This window comes from Pseudophryne corroboree, chromosome 10 (genome assembly GCF_028390025.1).
Source record: "Pseudophryne corroboree isolate aPseCor3 chromosome 10, aPseCor3.hap2, whole genome shotgun sequence".
Classification (NCBI taxonomy): Eukaryota; Metazoa; Chordata; class Amphibia; order Anura; family Myobatrachidae; genus Pseudophryne; species Pseudophryne corroboree.
In genome coordinates, this window is record NC_086453.1 from 216,416,657 (window position 1) to 216,436,127 (window position 19,471).

Here is a 19,471-nt window from a genome sequence, read left to right on the forward strand (position 1 = left end):
GTTAAGTTTGTGAATCCAACATGTCTCCAATTGGAGTAGCTGTCTGGCTCTATCTCCCCCTCTAATCCAAGCAGGGACGTGGTCGATAATCTTGTACTCAAGTGATGAAAGATTATGCCGAAATGCTTTGAATTGTCGCGCCATGGTCTGATCGTTGTTGCCACCTTCTAAGGCTTGTCTGATGGCCATCCTGTGCGTGGCCATTCTTTCTTTGAACATACAAGTAGTTTTGCCTATATACAGAAGTCCGCAAGGGCACCGAATGTAATACTGTAAATCACAAATTTACTGCTGTAGGTAAGTACATGTTTGATAGGAAGACGCGCTCCAGTATGTGGATGATAAAAGTCACTACCGGTCTCCATGTATCCACATGTGATACAACCTATAGATTTATAGCACCCTGGCTTACGACTTAAGAAATGTGACTGTTGTTTAGGTGTTAGTTCAGAAATATCATTCCTCACAAGGTGATCCTTCAGATATTTACTTCTGGTAAAAATAAGATTTTACTTACCGGTAAATCTATTTCTCGTAGTCCGTAGTGGATGCTGGGGACTCCGTAAGGACCATGGGGAATAGACGGGCTCCGCAGGAGACATGGGCACTTTAAGAAAGAATTTAGATTCTGGTGTGCTCTGGCTCCTCCCTCTATGTCCCTCCTCCAGACCTCAGTTAGAGAAACTGTGCCTGGAAGAGCTGACAGTACAAGGAAAGGATTTTGGTAATCCAGGGCAAGATTCATACCAGCCACACCAATCACACCGTATAACTTGAGATAAACATACCCAGTCAACAGTATGAACAACAACAGAGCAACAGGTCAACCCTGATGCAACCATAACATAACCCTTATTGAAGCAATAACTATATACAAGCATTGCAGAAGAAGTCCGCACTTGGGACGGGCGCCCAGCATCCACTACGGACTACGAGAAATAGATTTACCGGTAAGTAAAATCTTATTTTCTCTAACATCCTAGTGGATGCTGGGGACTCCGTAAGGACCATGGGGATTATACCAAAGCTCCCAAACGGGCGGGAGAGTGCGGATGACTCTGCAGCACCGATTGAGCAAACACAAGGTCCTCCTCGGCCAGGGCATCAAACTTGTAGAACTTTGCAAAAGTGTTTGAACCTGACCAAGTAGTCGCTCGGCAAAGTTGTAATGCCGAGACCCCTCGGGCAGCCGCCCAAGAAGAGCCCACCTTCCTAGTGGAATGGGCCTTAACTGATTTTGGCAGCGGCAATCCAGCCGCCGAATGAGCCTGCTGAATCGTGTTACAGATCCAGCGAGCAATAGTCTGCTTTGAAGCAGGAGCACCAAGTTTGTTGGAAGCATACAGGATAAACATAGATTCTGTTTTCATGACCCTAGCCGTTCTGGCTACATAAACCTTCAAAGCCCTGACTACATCTAGCAATTCGGAATCCTCCAAGTCCGTTGTAGCCACAGGCACCACAATAGGTTGGTTTATATGAAAGGATGAAACTACTTTCGGCAGAAATTGTGGACGGGTCCGCAATTCTGCTCTATCCGCATGGAAAACCAGCTAGGGGCTTTTATGTGACAAAGCCGCCAACTCTGACACACGCCTAGCCAAAGCCAAGGCTAATAGCATGACCACCTTCCACGTGAGATATTTCAACTCCACCGTTTTGAGTGGTTCAAACCAGTGGGATTTCTGGAAACTCAACACCACGTTAAGATCCCAAGGTGCCACTGGAGGCACAAAAGGGGGCTGAATATGCAGCACTCCCTTTACAAATGTCTGAACTTCAGGTAGAGAAGTCAACTCCTTTTGAAAGAAAATGGATAGGGCCGAAATCTGGACCTTAATGGACCCTAATTTTAGGCCCAAATTCACTCCTGACTGTAGGAAGTGAAGGAAACGGCCCAGCTGGAATTCCTCCGTAGGGGCATTCCTGGCCTCACACCAAGCAACACACTTTCGCCATATACGGTGATAATGTTGAGCTGTCACGTCCTTCCTAGCCTTTATCAGCGTAGGAATTACCTCCTCCGGAATGCCTTTCTCCGCTAGGATCCGGCGTTCAACCGCCATGCCATCAAACGCAGCCGCGGTAAGTCTTGGAACAGACAGGGCCCCTGTTGCAACAAGTCCTGTCTTAGAGGAAGAGGCCACGGGTCCTCTGTGAGCATTTTTTGCAGATCTGGATACCAAGTCCTTCGTGGCCAATCTGGAACAATGAGTATCGTTCTCACTCCTCTTTTTCTTATTATTCTCAGCACCTTGGGTATGAGAGGAAGAGGAGGAAACACATAGACTGACTGGAACACCCACGGTGTCACCAGGGCGTCTACAGCTATCGCCTGAGGGTCTCTTGACCTGGCGCAATACCTCTGTAGTTTTTTGTTGAGGCGGGATGCCATCATGTCCACCTGTGGCAGTACCCACCGACTTGCAGTCTGTGCAAAGACTTCCTGATGAAGTCCCCACTCTCCCGGGTGGAGGTCGTGTCTGCTGAGGAAGTCTGCTTCCCAGTTGTCCACTCCCGGGATGAAAACTGCGGACAGTGCGCTTACGTGATTTTCCGCCCAGCGAAGAATTCTGGTGGCTTCCGCCATCGCTACCCTGCTCCTTGTGCCGCCTTGTCGGTTTACATGAGCCACTGCGGTGATGGTGTCTGACTGAATCAGAACCGGTTGGTCGCGAAGCAGGGTCTCCGCTTGACGTAGAGCGTTGTATACGGCCCTTAGTTCCAGGATGTTGATGTGAAAGCAAGTCTCCTGACTTGACCACAGACCTTGGAAATTTCTTCCCTGTGTGACAGCTCCCCCCCTCGGAGGCTTGCATCCATGGTCACCAGGACCAAGTCCTGAATGCCGAATCTGCGGCCCTCGAGAAGGTGAGCACTCTGCAGCCACCACAGGAGAGACACCCTGGCCCTGGGGGTTAGGGTGATTAACCGATGCATCTGAAGATGTGATCCGGACCACTTGTCCAGTAAGTCCCATTGAAAGGTCCTCGCATGGAACCTGCCGAAGGGAATGGCCTCGTATGATGCCACCATCCTTCCCAGGACTCGAGTGCAGTGATGCACTGACACCTGTTTTGGTTTTAATAGGTTCCTGACCAGTGTCATGAGCTCCTGAGCTCTCTCTATCGGGAGATATACCCTTTTCTGGTCTGTGTCTAGAATCATGCCTAGGAAAGGCAGATGAGCCGTAGGAACCAACTGCGACTTTGGAATATTTAGAATCCAGCCGTGTTGCCGTTACACTTCCAGAGAAAGTGCTACGCTGATCAGCAACTGCTCTCTTGATCCCGCTTTTATGAGGAGATCATCCAAGTATGGGATAATTGCGACCCCTTGCTTCCGAGGAGTACCATCATTTCCGCCATTACCTTGGTAAATATTCTCGGTGCCGTGGAGAGACCAAACGGCAACGTCTGAAATTGGTAATGACAATCCTGTACCACAAATCTGAGGTACGCCTGATGAGGTGGACAAATGGGGACATGAAGGTATGCATCCTTTATGTCCAGAGACACCATAAAATCCCCCCCTTCCAGGCTTGCGACGACCGCTCTCAGCGATTCCATCTTGAACTTGAACCTTTTCAGGTATATGTTCAGGGATTTTAAATTCAATATGGGTCTGACCGAACCGTCCGGTTACGGGACTACCACATGGTCGAATAATAACCCCCTCCTTGTTGAAGGAGGGGAACCTTGACCACCACCTGTTGAAGATACAATTTGTGAATTGCAGTTAACACTATTTCCCTCTCGTGGGGGGAAGCCCTCGTGGGGGGAAGCCGGCAGGGCCGTCGGTGAGGGGGCATCTCCTCGAAGTCCAGCTTGTATCCCTGAGACACAATATCTATTGCCCAGGGATCCAACAGGGAGTGAACCCACTTGTGGCTGAAATTTCGAAGACGTGCCCCCACCGGGCCTAGCTCCGCCTGTGGAGCCCCAGCGACATGCGGTGGATTTGTAGAGGCCGGGGAGGACTTCTGTTCCTGCGAACTAGCTGTGTTGTGCAACTTCTTTCCTCTGCCCCTGCCTCTGGCAAGAAAGGATGCACCTCGGACTTTCTTGTTTCTTTGTGATCGAAAGGACTGCATTTGATAATGTCGTGCTTTCCTAGGCTGTGCTGGAATATAAGGCAAAAGATCAGAATTACCAGCTATAGCTGTGGAGACCAGGTCCGAGATCCCTTCTCCACACAATCCTCAGCCTTCCATATGCCTCTTAAGTCGGCATCACCTGTCCATTGCATGTTCCACAGGACACGTCAAGCAGAAATCGACACAGCATCGACTCTAGAACCCAGTAGACTAATGCCTCTTTGGGCATGTTTAATATATATATATATATCTAAGACAGCATCTTTTATATATATATCTATATATATACATATATATCTACATACTAGGGTCTCAATCTCTGCTGATAAGGTATCTGTGCATGCTATCTGCAGGATCCCTGAGGATAGCTGTTAAGTCAACACTATCTTTTGGGCAAACGTGACACCCTAGGGGAAGATTCCCATCGTATACTGGCCCTAGTAGGGAAAGGATACTCCCTGAGAATTCTTTGTGGGAAACTGCAGTCTCTTGTCTGAAGATTCCCGCTCTTTTTCTTCATGAGAGGAGGGAAATGTACCTCAGCTTTCTTCCCCGTAAACATGTGTACCCCTTGTGTCAGGGACAGATGAGTCATCAGTGATATGCAAAACATTTTTTATTACAATAATCATATATTGAATACTTTCCTGCCATTTTGGCTGTAACTTTGCATTATCGTAGTCGACACTGGAGTCAGACTCCGTGTCGATATCAGTGTCTATTATTTTGGATAGTGAGCATTGAGAGACTTTGAAGGTCACTGCGACATAGGGACATACATGGGTAGATTCCCTGTCTGTTCTCTAATCTTTTGTGTAATAAATTTACCTTAGCACTTAATTTCACATATCCAAACAGGTGTCGGCGTTGTCGACGGAGACACCACTCACACACATTTGCTCCATCTCCTCCTTAGGGGAGCCTTTTACCTCAGACATGTCGACACACACGTACCGACACACCACACACTCAGGGAATGCTCATCTGAAGACAATTCCCCCACAAGGCCCTTTGGAGAGACAGAGAGAGAGTATGCCAGCACACACCCCAGCGCTATAAACCCAGGAATAACACAGTAACTTAATGTTAACCCAGTAGCTGCTGTTTATATAGATTTTTGCGCCTAATTATGTGCCCCCCCATCTCTTTTTACCCTCTTCTACCGTGTATCTGCAGGGGAGAGCCTGGGGAGCTTCCTCTCAGCGGAGCTGTGGAGAAAAAATGGCGCTGGTGAGTGCTGAGGAAGAAGCCCCGCCCCCTCGACGGCGGGCCTCTGTCCCGCTTAAATATACATTTTCTTGGCGGGGGCTCATACATATATACAGTGCCCAACTGTATATATGTGTACTTTTGCCAAACGAGGTCCATATGCTGCCCAGGGCGCCCCCCCCCCCCCCCTGCGCCCTGCACCCATACAGTGACCGGAGTATGTGAGGTGTGTGGGAGCAATGGCGCACAGCTGCAGTGCTGTGCGTTACCTCAGTGAAGAACGGAGTCTTCTGCCGCCGATTTCGAAGTCTTCTTGCTTTTCATACTCAACCGGCTTCTGTCTTCCGGCTCTGCGAGGGGGACGGCGGCGCGGCTCTGGGATCGGACGACGAGGGTGAGATCCTGTGTACGATCCCTCTGGAGCTAATGGTGTCCAGTAGCCTAAGAAGCAGGACCTAGCTTCAGAGAGTAGGGCTGCTTCTCTCCCCACTGTCCCACGATGCAGGGAGTCTGTTGCCAGCAGAGCTCCCTGAAAATAAAAAACCTAACAAAATACTTTCTCACAGCAAGCTCAGGAGAGCTCACTGAACAGCACCCAGCTCATCCGGGCACAGTCTCAAACTGAGGTCTGGAGGAGGGACATAGAGGGAGGAGCCAGAACACACCAGAATCTAAATTCTTTCTTAAAGTGCCCATGTCTCCTGCGGAGCCCGTCTATTCCCCATGGTCTTTACAGAGTCCCCAGCATCCACTAGGACGTTAGAGAAACTAGGAAGTATTTTCGTATTTTTTGCAAACTTTAAGTCCGGATCCAGAGCTAGCGCTGGCCACAGTTCTTTTGCTTTCGTATTGATAGTGATACTGTACGGATCATACTCTTGTACTACAAATACCTGTTTGTGAGATAATGCTGTTTTGGCTTTGGGCGGTTTCAATAATTTAGATCTTGGTATTGCTAAAGCTTTCTTCTTTGCCTGCTGTAAATCTTTGTTTCTATATCCCCGTTGAAGAAATTGTAGAATCATTGTATCTATGTCTGCTGCAGTTTTGTCGTATGTATCAGAGATACGACATATTCTTAGGAACTGCGAGAAAGGCAGGCCCTTGATACAGGCTGGTGGATGTTGAATGGTGTCGTGAAGATAAGTATTTCTGTCAGTCAGTTTTTTGTACAAGCTGGTATGCAAAATTCCCTTATCTAACGTGATGTTAACATCTAAGTAATGGACTTTGACAGCACTGATATCCCACATAAATTTGATTGTGGTGTCAAGAGTGTTAATGCGGACAAGATGATCCTCAAGAAGTTGTTCTGTGCCTGTCCAGATCAGAAACAAATCGTCTATGTATCTGGTGATCCATAGAATATTGGGGGTAATTCCAAGTTGATCGCAGCAGGATTTTTTTTAGCAGTTGGGCAAAACCATGTGCACTGCAGGGGAGGCAAATATAACATGTGCAGAGAGAGTTAGATTTGGGTGTGGTGTGTTCAATCTGCAATCTAATTTGCAGTGTAATAAATAAAAATTTACTCACCGGTAATTCTATTTCTCGCAGTCCGCAGTGGATGCTGGGACTCCGTAAGGACCATGGGGAATAGCGGCTCCGCAGGAGACTGGGCACAACTAAAAGAAAGCTTTTGGTCTAACTGGTGTGCACTGGCTCCTCCCTCTATGACCCTCCTCCAGACTTCAGTTAGGACACTGTGCCCGGAAGAGCTGACACATACCAGCCACACCAATCACACCGTATAACTCGTGATACAATACCCAGTTAACAGTATGACAACAACTGAGCCTCTCAACAGATGGCTCAACAATAACCCTTTAGTTAAACAATAACTATATACAAGTATTGCAGACAATCCGCACTTGGGATGGGCGCCCAGCATCCACTACGGACTACGAGAAATAGAATTACCGGTGAGTAAATTCTTATTTTCTCTGACGTCCTAAGTGGATGCTGGGACTCCGTAAGGACCATGGGGATTATACCAAAGCTCCCAAACGGGCGGGAGAGTGCGGATGACTCTGCAGCACCGAATGGGCAAACTCTAGGTCCTCCTCAGCCAGGGTGTCAAACTTGTAGAATTTAGCAAATGTGTTTGACCCCGACCAAGTAGCTGCTCGGCAAAGTTGTAGAGCCGAGACCCCTCGGGCAGCCGCCCAAGAAGAGCCCACCTTCCTCGTGGAATGGGCTTTCACTGATTTAGGATGCGGCAGTCCAGCCGCAGAATGTGCAAGCTGAATCGTACTACAGATCCAGCGAGCAATAGTCTGCTTTGAAGCAGGTGCACCCAACTTGTGGGGCGCATACAGGATAAATAGCGAGTCAGTCTTTCTGACTCCAGCTGTCCTGGAAACATAAATTTTCAGGGCCCTGCCTACGTCCAACAACTTGGAAGCCTCCAAGTCTTTAGTAGCCACAGGCACCACGGAAGGTTGGTTCAGATGAAAGGCTGATACCACCTTAGGGAGAAATTGGGGACGAGTCCTCAATTCTGCCCTATCCATATGGAAAATCAGATAAGGGCTTTTACATGACAAAGCCGCCAATTCTGATACACGCCTAGCCGAAGCCAAGGCCAACAACATGACCACTTTCCACGTGAGATATTTCATTTCCACGGTTTTAAGTGGCTCAAACCAATGTGACTTTAGGAAATCCAACACCACGTTGAGATCCCAAGGTGCCACTGGAGGCACAAAAGGGGGCTGAATATGCAGCACTCCTTTAACAAACGTCTGAACTTCAGGTAGTGAAGCCAGTTCTCTCTGGAAGAAAATCGATAGAGCCGAAATCTGGACCTTAATGGAACCCAATTTGAGGCCCATAGTCACCTCTGACTGTAGGAAGTGCAGAAAACGGCCCAGCTGAAATTCCTCCGTTGGGGCCTTCTTGGCCTCACACCAAGCAACATATTTTCGCCAAATGCGGTGATAATGGTTTGCGGTCACTTCTTTCCTAGCTTTAATCAGTGTAGGAATGACTTCCTCCGGAATGCCCTTTTCCTTCAGGATCCGGTGTTCAACCGCCATGCCGTCAAACGCAGCCGCGGTAAGTCTTGGAACAGACAGGGCCCCTGCTGCAGCAGGTCCTGTCTGAGCGGCAGAGGCCATGGGTCCTCTGAGATCATTTCTTGAAGTTCCGGGTACCAAGCTCTTCTTGGCCAATCCGGAACAATGAGTATAGTTCTTACTCCTCTTCTCCTTATTATCCTCAGCACCTTTGGTATGAGAGGAAGAGGAGGGAACACATAAACCGACCGGTACACCCACGGTGTCACTAGAGCGTCCACAGCTATCGCCTGAGGGTCTCTTGACCTGGCGCAATATCTTTCTAGCTTTTTGTTTAGGCGGGACGCCATCATGTCCACCTGTGGCCTTTCCCAACGGTTTACAATCAGTTGGAAGACTTCTGGATGAAGTCCCTACTCTCCCGGGTGGAGGTCGTGCCTGCTGAGGAAGTCTGCTTCCCAGTTGTCCACTCCCGGAATAAACACTGCTGACAGTGCTAACACGTGATTTTCCGCCCATCGGAGAATCCTTGTGGCTTCTGCCATCGCCGTCCTGCTTCTCGTGCCGCCCTGTCGGTTTACATGGGCGACTGCCGTGATGTTGTCTGACTGGATCAGTACCGGCTGGTTTTGAAGCAGGGGTTTTGCCTGACTTAGGGCATTGAAAATGGCCCTCAGTTCCAGAATATTTATGTGTAGGGAAGTCTCCTGACTTGACCATAGTCCTTGGAAGTTTCTTCCCTGTGTGACTGCCCCCCAGCCTCGAAGGCTGGCATCCGTGGTCACCAGGACCCAGTCCTGTATGCCGAATCTGCAGCCCTCTTGAAGATGAGCACTTTGCAGCCACCACAGCAGAGACACCCTGGTCCTTGGAGACAGGGTTATCAGCCGATGCATCTGAAGATGCGATCCGGACCACTTGTCCAACAGGTCCCACTGAAAGGTTCTTGCATGGAACCTGCCGAATGGAATTGCTTCGTAGGAAGCTACCATCTTTCCCATGATCCGCGTGCAGTGATGCACCGACACCTGTTTTGGTTTTAGGAGGCCTCTGACTAGAGATGACAGCTCCTTGGCTTTCTCCTCCGGGAGAAACACTTTTTTCTGTTCTGTGTCCAGAACCATCCCCAGGAACAGTAGACGTGTCGTAGGGACCAGCTGTGACTTTGGAATATTTAGAATCCAGCCGTGCTGTTGTAGCACCTCCCGAGATAGTGCTACCCCGACCAACAATTGCTCCCTGGACCTCGCCTTTATCAGGAGATCGTCCAAGTACGGGATAATTAAAACTCCCTTCTTTCGAAGGAGTATCATCATTTCGGCCATTACCTTGGTAAAGACCCTCGGAGCCGTGGATAGACCAAACGGCAACGTCTGGAATTGGTAATGACAATCCTGTACCACAAATCTGAAGTACTCCTGGTGAGGATGGTAAATGGGGACATGCAGGTAAGCATCCTTGATGTCCAGAGATACCATGTAATCCCCCTCGTCCCGGCTTGCAATAACCGCCCTGAGCGATTCCATCTTGAACTTTAATTTTTTTTATATATGTGTTCAAGGATTTCAAATTTAAAATGGGTCTCACCGAACCGTCCGGTTTCGGTACCACAAACATTGTGGAATAGTAACCCCGTCCTTGTCGAAGTAGGGGCACCTTGACTATCACCTGCTGGGAATACAGCTTGTGAATTGCCTCTAGCACTGCCTCCCTGCCTGAGGGAGTTGTTTGCAAGGCAGATTTGAGGAAACGGCGGGGGGGAGACGTCTCGAATTCCAGCTTGTACCCCTGAGATACTACTTGAAGGATCCAGGGATCCACCCGTGAGCGAGCCCACTGATTGCTGAAGTTTTTGAGACGGGCCCCCACCGTACCTGGCTCCACCTGTGGAGCCCCAGCGTCATGCGTTGGACTTGGAGGAAGCGGGGGAGGACTTTTGCTCCTGGGAACTGGCTGTATGCTGCAGCTTTTTCCCTCTACCTCTGCCTCTGGGCAGAAAGGACGCGCCTTTAACCCGCTTGCCCTTATGGGGCCGAAAGGACTGTACCTGATAATACAGTGCTTTCTTTGGCTGTGAGGGAACATGGGGTAAAAATGCAAACTTCCCAGCTGTTGCTGTGGAAACGAGGTCCGAGAGACCATCCCCGAACAACTCCTCACCCTTATAAGGCAAAACTTCCATGTGCCTTTTAGAATCTGCATCACCTGTCCACTGCCGAGTCCCTAAAATATACTTTCTTTTCTAGGAGCTCAGGAGAGCCCCTAGTGTGCATCTAGCTCAGCCGGGCACAAGATTCTAACTGGAGTCTGGAGGAGGGTCATAGAGGGAGGAGCCAGTGCACACCAGTTAGACCAAAAGCTTTCTTTTAGTTGTGCCCAGTCTCCTGCGGAGCCGCTATTCCCCATGGTCCTTACGGAGTCCCAGCATCCACTTAGGACGTCAGAGAAATAAAGCAGCCAGTATTTACCCTGCACAGAAATAAAATAACCCACCCAAATCTAACTCTCTCTGCACATGTTATATCTATCTCCCCTGCAGTGCACATGGTTTTGCCCAACTGCTAAAAAAAATCCTGCTGCGATCAACTTGGAATTACCCCCATTGTCAATAATGGTGCTGTTGGACAATATAAGTTGTTGCTCAATTTTTAACATATAGATGTTCGCAAACGACAGGGCTACGCAAGATCCCATCGCGCAGCACCACCATTGCCTGTGCCATTTGTTGTCGAATAGGAAGTAATTCCTTTTAAGAGTCAGGTCCAACAGCTGCAGGAAGAAGTTCAAATCTGGACCACTGTATAAGTAATTGTCAGTCAAAAATTGTCGCACTGCTTGAATCAGTGGTGTCACAAGGCGGGTGCGGGGGGTTCGGCCCGCCCGCGGGTGTGACGCCTAGAAGGGGGTGACACCAATCTGGGGGCTCCTCCGCAGTGACAGGAGCCAGGTGCTGCAGTGTGAAAATCTGCTACAGCACCTGGCTCCTGTCATAGCAGAGGAGCCGACAGCGCTGGAGACAGTCTCCGGGGGCAGACCAGTACAGCCCTGCACCTCCGGAGATGCTGGGCATGCCCCGGAGTGACGATCCACGAGGCCATGCCCCCTTTCTTTGTGACCATGCCCCCTTTTTGCTGCATATCAAGGGTGCACACCGGGTGTCACCACAAATGCGTTTCTTTATATATTTATTTTTGTGCTATACCCCAGTGTACTATACTATTATTTTTCTGTGATACTGCCGGTCAGACCGCAGTGTGTCATACATGTATTGTGTGTCATACACGTATTGTGTGACACTGTAGGTGAAGGTAAACCGCAGTGTTAGATTATTATTTCTGACTCATACATGTATTGCGACGCTATAGGTGGTACTTTTTTGTACAAATTGTGGTGTGTGTTGTACCCCACTTTGTTTGTGTTTGATGATAGATATGGATGCTGAACAATTGAGAGGAGAGCAGGAAGCATATACTAGTGCTGCAGGTACTGCCCCCAGTCATGATGACACAAGTCCATCAATGTCATCTACTAAGGCCGATGCATAAGGGCATAGAGGGATTAAGTCAGGGTATGTAAAATTAAAGAAGCAATTTAATTTTACAGTGGTAAAGAAAAATAACAGCAAAAGGAAAGTTAGATGCACAGAAACATGAAATTGGCAATATGCCTTCATTTTTAAGTGGTGGTTCTGCAACTGTTAGTGAGGCATCTTCTGCGTACCATGACGATGCAAGAACTTTTCACTCGGAGTCGAGAACAGGTGTCAGAAAAAATAAAACCACTAATGCAGTAGAACAATCTGTGCATTCAGAATCGTCACCAGTGGCGTAACTACTGCCCCCGCAGCCCTCGCGGTGGCTTGGGGGTGCAGGGCTGCGGGGGCGCCGCCACTGATTTAGCGCAGATTGACATGCGGACGAGCATCCACATGTCAATCTGCGGTCTCCTCTCCCTCCTTCCCTCCGCTTCTGTGATGGAGGGACACGGAGGGCACACCATGCACCTCTCCTGTGTCCCTCCTGGGTCTCCGGCGGGTCTAATAAATGGAGTGCCGTTCGTGAGCTCTGATTGGCTCACGAACCAGCACTTCCTTTAACAGACCGCTGGAGACCCAGGAGGGACACAGGAGAGGCGCGCGCTGTGCCATCCGTGTCCCTCCATCACAAAACAGCGGGGGAGCGCTGTGGGGAAATTTAACTGGCACTGGGGGAGCATATTCGGGGGAGGGGGAGAATATGTGGCACTGAGGGGGCATATGTGGCACTGGGGGGTATATATGATTGTGTACCTGGCACATGGGGGGGGCTATATTTGGCACTGGGGGCATGTGAGTACCTGGCACTGTGGGGGGTATATCTGGCACTGGGAGCATATGTGGCACTGGGGGGGTATATGTGTACCTGGCACATGGGGGGGGCTATATTTGGCACTGGGGGCATGTGAATACCTGGCACTGTGGGGGAATATCTGGCACTGGGGGCATATGTGGCACTGGGGGGGTATATGTGTACCTGGCACATGGGGGGGGGCTATATTTGGCACTGGGGGCATGTGAGTACCTGGCACTGTGGGGGAATATCTGGCACTGGGGACATATGTGGCACTGGGAGCACAGCCCTAGCAACAAGCACTACCCCCTACCAACGAGCATGACACCCAGTGCATGAAACCCCTGGCAACAAGCATGACACCCAGTGCATGAAACCACTGGCAACGAGCAAGACACCCTGAGCATGAAAACCCCTGGCACCGTGCATGGAACCAACAGCATGAAACCCCTGGCAATGAACAGATAATTTAAAAGTAATTAGAAGCCTTACTGTAGGACTTAATGTGTAATGGGCATTACGGTGTGTGGCATAATGTATCACGGACATTGCGGTGTGTGTCATAATGTGTCACAGGCATTACGGTGTGTGGCATACTATATCACGGGCATTGTGGTATGTGGTATAATGTCTCAGGGGCATTGCAGTGTGGCATAATGTATAACGGGCATTGCGGTGTGTGGCATAGGTTATAACGGGCATTGCGGTATGTGTCACAGGCATTACGGTGTATGGTATACTATATCACGGGCATTGTGGTATGTGGTATAATGTCTCAGGGTCATTGCAGTGTGTGGCATAATGTATCACGGACATTGCGGTGTGTGTCATAATGTGTCAGGCATTACGGTGTGTTGTATACTATATCACGGGCATTGTGGTATGTGGTATAATGTCTCAGGGTCATTGCAGTGTGTGTCATAATGTGTCACAGGCATTGTATGTGCTATAATGTACCAGGGGCATTGCAGTGTGTGGCATAATGTATCACGGACATTGCGGTGTGTGTCATAATGTGTCACAGATATTGTATGTGCTATAATGTATCAGGGGCATTGCAGTGTGTAGCATAATGTATAACAGGCATTGCGATTCCTGTCATAATGTGTCATAGGCATTACGGTGTGTGCATATTGTGTCATGTGCATTATTGTGTGTGGCATAATGTCTAAAGGCCATTGCAGTATGTGGCATAATGTATACTGGGCATTACTATAAGGAGGAAAAATGACAAATAATGTAAGGGGAATGAATCAGGATTATTTTTCTTTCCTGTGGTGGCCAACGTCTGGGCGTGCAGGTTGCAAAACTGGGGTATAAGGTAGTCTTTTCCTGCAATGCCATGCCCATTTATGGGAAGCCACTCCCATTTCAATGAAGCCACGCCCCTTTTGCGGCACACGCCTTCGGCACACGCATGTTTATCCCTTTACTAGTGCCAATTATGGGGGATGGGGGGGGGGGGGGGGGGGCGCCGAAGAATTTTTTGGCTCGGGGGAGAAAAATTTCTAGTTACGCCACTGATCGTCACACATTACTGAGGAATGTTTAGGGGTGTCCAAGTTACCTATGTGTGAGTTGACATTTATCACACTGTCCTCATATAGAAGCCTCTTTAATTTTCTTCCTCCATTTCTGCACCATCTGCTCATGTGGGGAGCAGTACAAGTAAAGATGGTGATGAGGACATAAAAGAAATTGAGGATGCTTATGTGGTAGTGGAACAGGATGAGGGGGATATGTGTGTACCACTATTATCAGACACTGAAGATGAGGATGTTGATGATGTTGTTTGTGTAAGTCAGCCACCAGCAGCTGCAGTTCTTGTCCGTGATAAAAAAAAGCCACTGTGATGCCTGAGCATAAAACCAAAAAAGCTACCTCTTGAGTGTGGGATTATTTTTACCCCAATCCTGTCAATGTTTGTGCAGGCATCTGTTCGATTTCTGAGGCCAAAGTTAGTACAGTTAGGGACATTGGCCATCTAGGCACCTCCTCCATGTTACATAATTTGTGGCAAACTCGATTATAAAGCAATTAACACCCTCATCATCAACCTCTTCATTAGTTATTGGATGTAGTCCTTCAAAAAAATTGTTTTGTGGGGGCCCAAATAAAGCAAGTACTTCAGCCACAAAAGTGTCAGTCCCTGTCATTAAAGTGCTTGCTTTGTTAAACTGTACATGTCGTTTTTAATATCCATCATGGGAGGAGGGGAGGAGGAGGTCCCAAGGACAATTCCATTTTGCACCACTTTTCTTCCACAGCTGTTGGCCAATGTTTCATAGATGTGCTATAAACTGTTCAAACAGGATCTAACACAACTGTTCATGTAAATAAGTGAATAAAGTTAACAGAAAAAACAACAAACACCTAGCCCCCATTCAGGGCACTGACTCACTTCTTCGCCCCTGACTATAATTGGGTAGCTAGCCTGCAAACATAAAGCTCAAAGTCTCTTCTATTCAGAGTTAGTTAACATGGCCTGGCTTGAACTCTGGCTTCTCACACAAAAGTGTCAGTTTAGAGGAATCCCTGCCTCTCCTGCAGGTAAAATCCTGACTCCCTGGCATGCTTGACTTTGGGATGCCACAGCTCCTCCTACTGTATGTACAGCCTCACAATCTGGCCTGATTTCTTGCAGATAACTCAGTCCCAGAGCCTGATGGTCTACCCTGTCTCCTCCAAGGATAGACACAAGCCTCCTGACCTTGTGACTAACCCCGGAAGAGAGTTTAATTTTTTTTATTAAAACTGCTAAAATCACATAATTTGGGCCTTTGTTTGTTCTTACAGCTTTATTAACCTTAATATTAATTTCCAATCATTTCCACTAAATTTTGACAACCTCACAGCTCACAATATTGTTTTCATCCAGTCTAAGCCAAAAGGTTGCACTGAGTTATCTGGCTGAGTAAGCTAAGTGACTGTGAGGTAAGGCCTAGCAGTGGATTCATTGCAGTAGCCATTGGCAGTTGTGTGGTCCTAATTTTCTGTATGGTGAGGCCTTGCAATAAATAGACAATAAAAAAAGAATAAAAAAATTAATGATTGGTTGATTGTATGGTCCATAAGCTCTGTGAGGTGAGACCTAGAAACAAAAATACAATAAAAGAAGAATCAAAAATGATTAATTGATTGCACTGAACTTTCCCTTTATTAGAGGTGTTTTTTCTGTTTAATATTGTTTTTATTTATTTCAGGTGACCTAAATTAAACCCTGCATGCTCTTGAGCATCAGCTTTAGTAGATGACATTTGTCACAGCTGAGGGTTTAGGCTGACGGGAGAAAGCCTCAGTTGTAGGGGCTGGAATGGAGTTAAACTTAGATGGTTTAATCAGACCCCTGGACATGTAAGTGTGGAAGGAAACCCGAAGGTGTGACCATGACAAGCAGGTTAAAAGTCAAATGAAAGTTTATTAAACAGACTCCGTATAATCACAACAGCGTTCACAGTCAGTATTAGCAGTGGCAGATAATACAGTTCCTGGATCAATAAACCATAAAAAGGTATAACAGGGCACTGGTAGGTTGCAGAACGGATGTTATAGTCCTTGGGTAGAATAACCTTACCAGGCCAGGCTGTAGTAGTGGAGACAACCGAGGAACACGCCAGTAGGTGTATGAGATGATGCTGGTAACTGGAATGCACTGTAGGAGTCACTGGATGGAACCAGCCAGATGGTGGAAACACGGAGTTAAAACTGACAGATACTAGGGAGCGTGGAAACAGATGAATTGAAGAGTGGTTACCGGTGGTAGTGAATACTGCTGGAAGTAGAAATCCACTGGGAGAACACCGGCTCTTTAAGGAAGCTGAATTCTGTTGGAAGCAGGTTGCTGGAAACAGATGGGTTAATAGCTGCAAGCTTGGAAGCTGGAAGCAAACGAGGTAATAGCTGAAAGCTGGATCAGTCACAGAGGATTGCAAAGTCAGGCTGCACCGCAGGATGGAAAGCAGGTGCGGGTCTCTTTGTGGATGCTGGAGACAGGAGCTGGAACCTGGAGAAACAAACCACAGGAGAGAGAGACTGGAACAAGGTATGACATTCATAGCACTGACATCTATCTGGCCCAGACACAGGATACTTATACCTGCTGCTATGCAGGCATTGGCTGGGCAATTATGCAGATTCCAGAGACGGTGGATTGGAGGAATTGGAGCATGTGATCAAATCCAACATGGCTGCGCCCATGCTGGAACCTGGAGGGAAAACTGGTTTGAAATGAAATGTGCAAACATAATGATAATGGCGGCGCCGGCCGCGGAGGACAGGAGACGCCAGATGACAATTATATGCTGAGACACTTGGAGGGCAGCAGAGGCCGCGGCAGGCATGATACATGATTCTGAGAACCTGCAGCAATAACACAGTAACGGCGGCGGAGGCCGCGGAGGACGGGAGACGCCATGTTGGATTCAAACATGGCGCCGCTGTGGTAGTGTCTCAGAATGACAGGAGGGATGTGCAGAGTGTTGACACAGATGAGATCCGGATTTGGAACACTGGGCCAGTCTCTGAAGACACCTAAACGGCAGGTAATGGCGTCCAGATACCCGGATCGTGACAACATTGAAGGACTAGTATCATAATGACTGGTGGCAGCAGTTGAAGCACTAGTATTTGGTTCCTGCTCCTGCTTTTCTCTCAATGGATCATTATCAATATCGAAGAACACACAATACAAACAATAGAACAATATGTTTTTTGACTTTTTTTTTGCAAATGATAGCTCACACTGCGGGTTATCACAGTGCTTATATGTCGCAAACAAACGCAGCAGGGTACAATACACAGAACAAAACTTTTTTTGCTCATGGCACTCTGGAGTCACACTGCTTATATTTGGGTGGATGGATACAGCACAGCCACGACCACTGACTGAAGGATGGACAGTGGACATAGAACAACACAGCAGCAGCCACTGGCTGGAGTGGATGGACATTAGACACAGCACAATGGAGACAGCAGAGCCTAGCAGCCACTGACTGGAGTGAATGGACAGTGGACTCAGCACAACACAGCAGCCACTGACTGGAGTGGATGGAGAGTGAACACAGCATAACACAGCAGCAGCCACTGACTGGGGTGTATGTATACAGTACAATGGAGATAGCACAGCAGAGCAGCCACTGACTGACGTGAATGGACAGTGGACACAGCACAACTCAGCAGCAGTCATTAACTGGACAGGATGGGCAGTAGACACAGCACAATGGAGACAGCACAGTGTAGCACCCACTGACTGGAGTGTATGAACAGTGGACACAGCACAATGTAGATATCACAGCTTAGCAACCACTGACTGAAGTGGATGGACAGTGGACACAGCACAATGGAGACAGCACAGCCCAGCAGACAGCACAACAGTGTGGACAATGTTGCCAAGTCACCACCGTGGGGTCTTATATAGAATCCAAAACCTGCGAGAATATGCTGGCGCGATGATGAATTTTTGCCACATTTTAGAATCCAAGTAAGGCGGGAAAACCTGAGCCACTGCTCAGAATCACTAAGATTGGGTGGGCTCGTATCTCAGAGATCTTTGCCCTCACAACTCCTAGATAGATAGATGTAAGTAAACTTCTGGCTGTGACTGGTGGTTCCAAGCTGGGTTGCATTTGGGAGGCAGACTCTCTGGGATGGAAGTGGCCTGATGGGTTAAAGTTCGTAGCGGCCACTGAGGTGACGACTGCAAATGGGACCTCTGAACTGAGTTCCAATTGGGAGACGGTCTCTCCGGGATGGAAGCGGGCTGGTTGAAAAAAGTTCCTTCACATGAAGTGCTTAAAACTTGAAGACGAGCATGATGAAGAAAAGAACAATGTCACGGGTACTGATGATACGAAGGAAAATTCGTGGAGGACTGTGGACACTGATATACTGTGATCTGGAGCCGGATCATCCCCTCGCAGGCTGGATCAGTGATGGAGGTTTCTGTATTGGAGCAGCGTTGGCAGGTGGACTTACATGGTGCCGGTACAGGTGTAAGCAGGGGTGTATCTAGGAGTCCGGGCGCCCCTGGCAAAGTTAGGGACTGGCGTGCCTCATATTTGAAATAGGGAAGGTGCAAGTGCAAAAAAGGGACATGATCTTGTGGGAAAGGGGCATGACCATACAATAGTACCCCCGATTCAAATTACGCTACACAGTAATACCCCTTGGCCCTCATTCCGAGTTGATCGCTCGCAAGGCGATTTTAGCAGAGTTACACATGCTAAGCCTACGCCTACTGGGAGTGAATCTTAGCTTCTTAAAATTGCGAACGATGTATTCGCAATATTGCGATTACAAACTACTTAGCAGTTTCAGAGTAGCTTCAGACTTACTCGGCATCTGCGATCAGTTCAGTGCTTGTCGTTCCTGGTTTGACGTCACAAACACACCCAGCGTTCGCCCAGACACTCCCCCGTTTCTCCAGCCACTCCCGCGTTTTTTCCGGAAACGGTAGCGTTTTTATCCACACGCCCATAAAACGCCGTGTTTCCGCCCAGTAACACCCATTTCCTGTCAATCACATTACGTTCGCCGGAGCGAAGAAAAAGCCGTGAGTTAAAAAACTATCTTCATAGCAAAATTACTTGTCGCAGTGCGAACATTGCGCATGCGTACTAAGCAGAAAAACGCTGCGATGCGAAGAAAATTACAGAGCGAACGACTCGGAATGAGGGCCCTTATACACATCATGCCCACACAGTAGCAGTTCCCTTTGCACATTATGCCCACATACAGTAGTAATCCTTATCACACTGTGGAGAAACTAGGAGTGCCTGACCTGGCCGAGAAAGCAATGCCACCCAATCCAAGGTGGTATAATC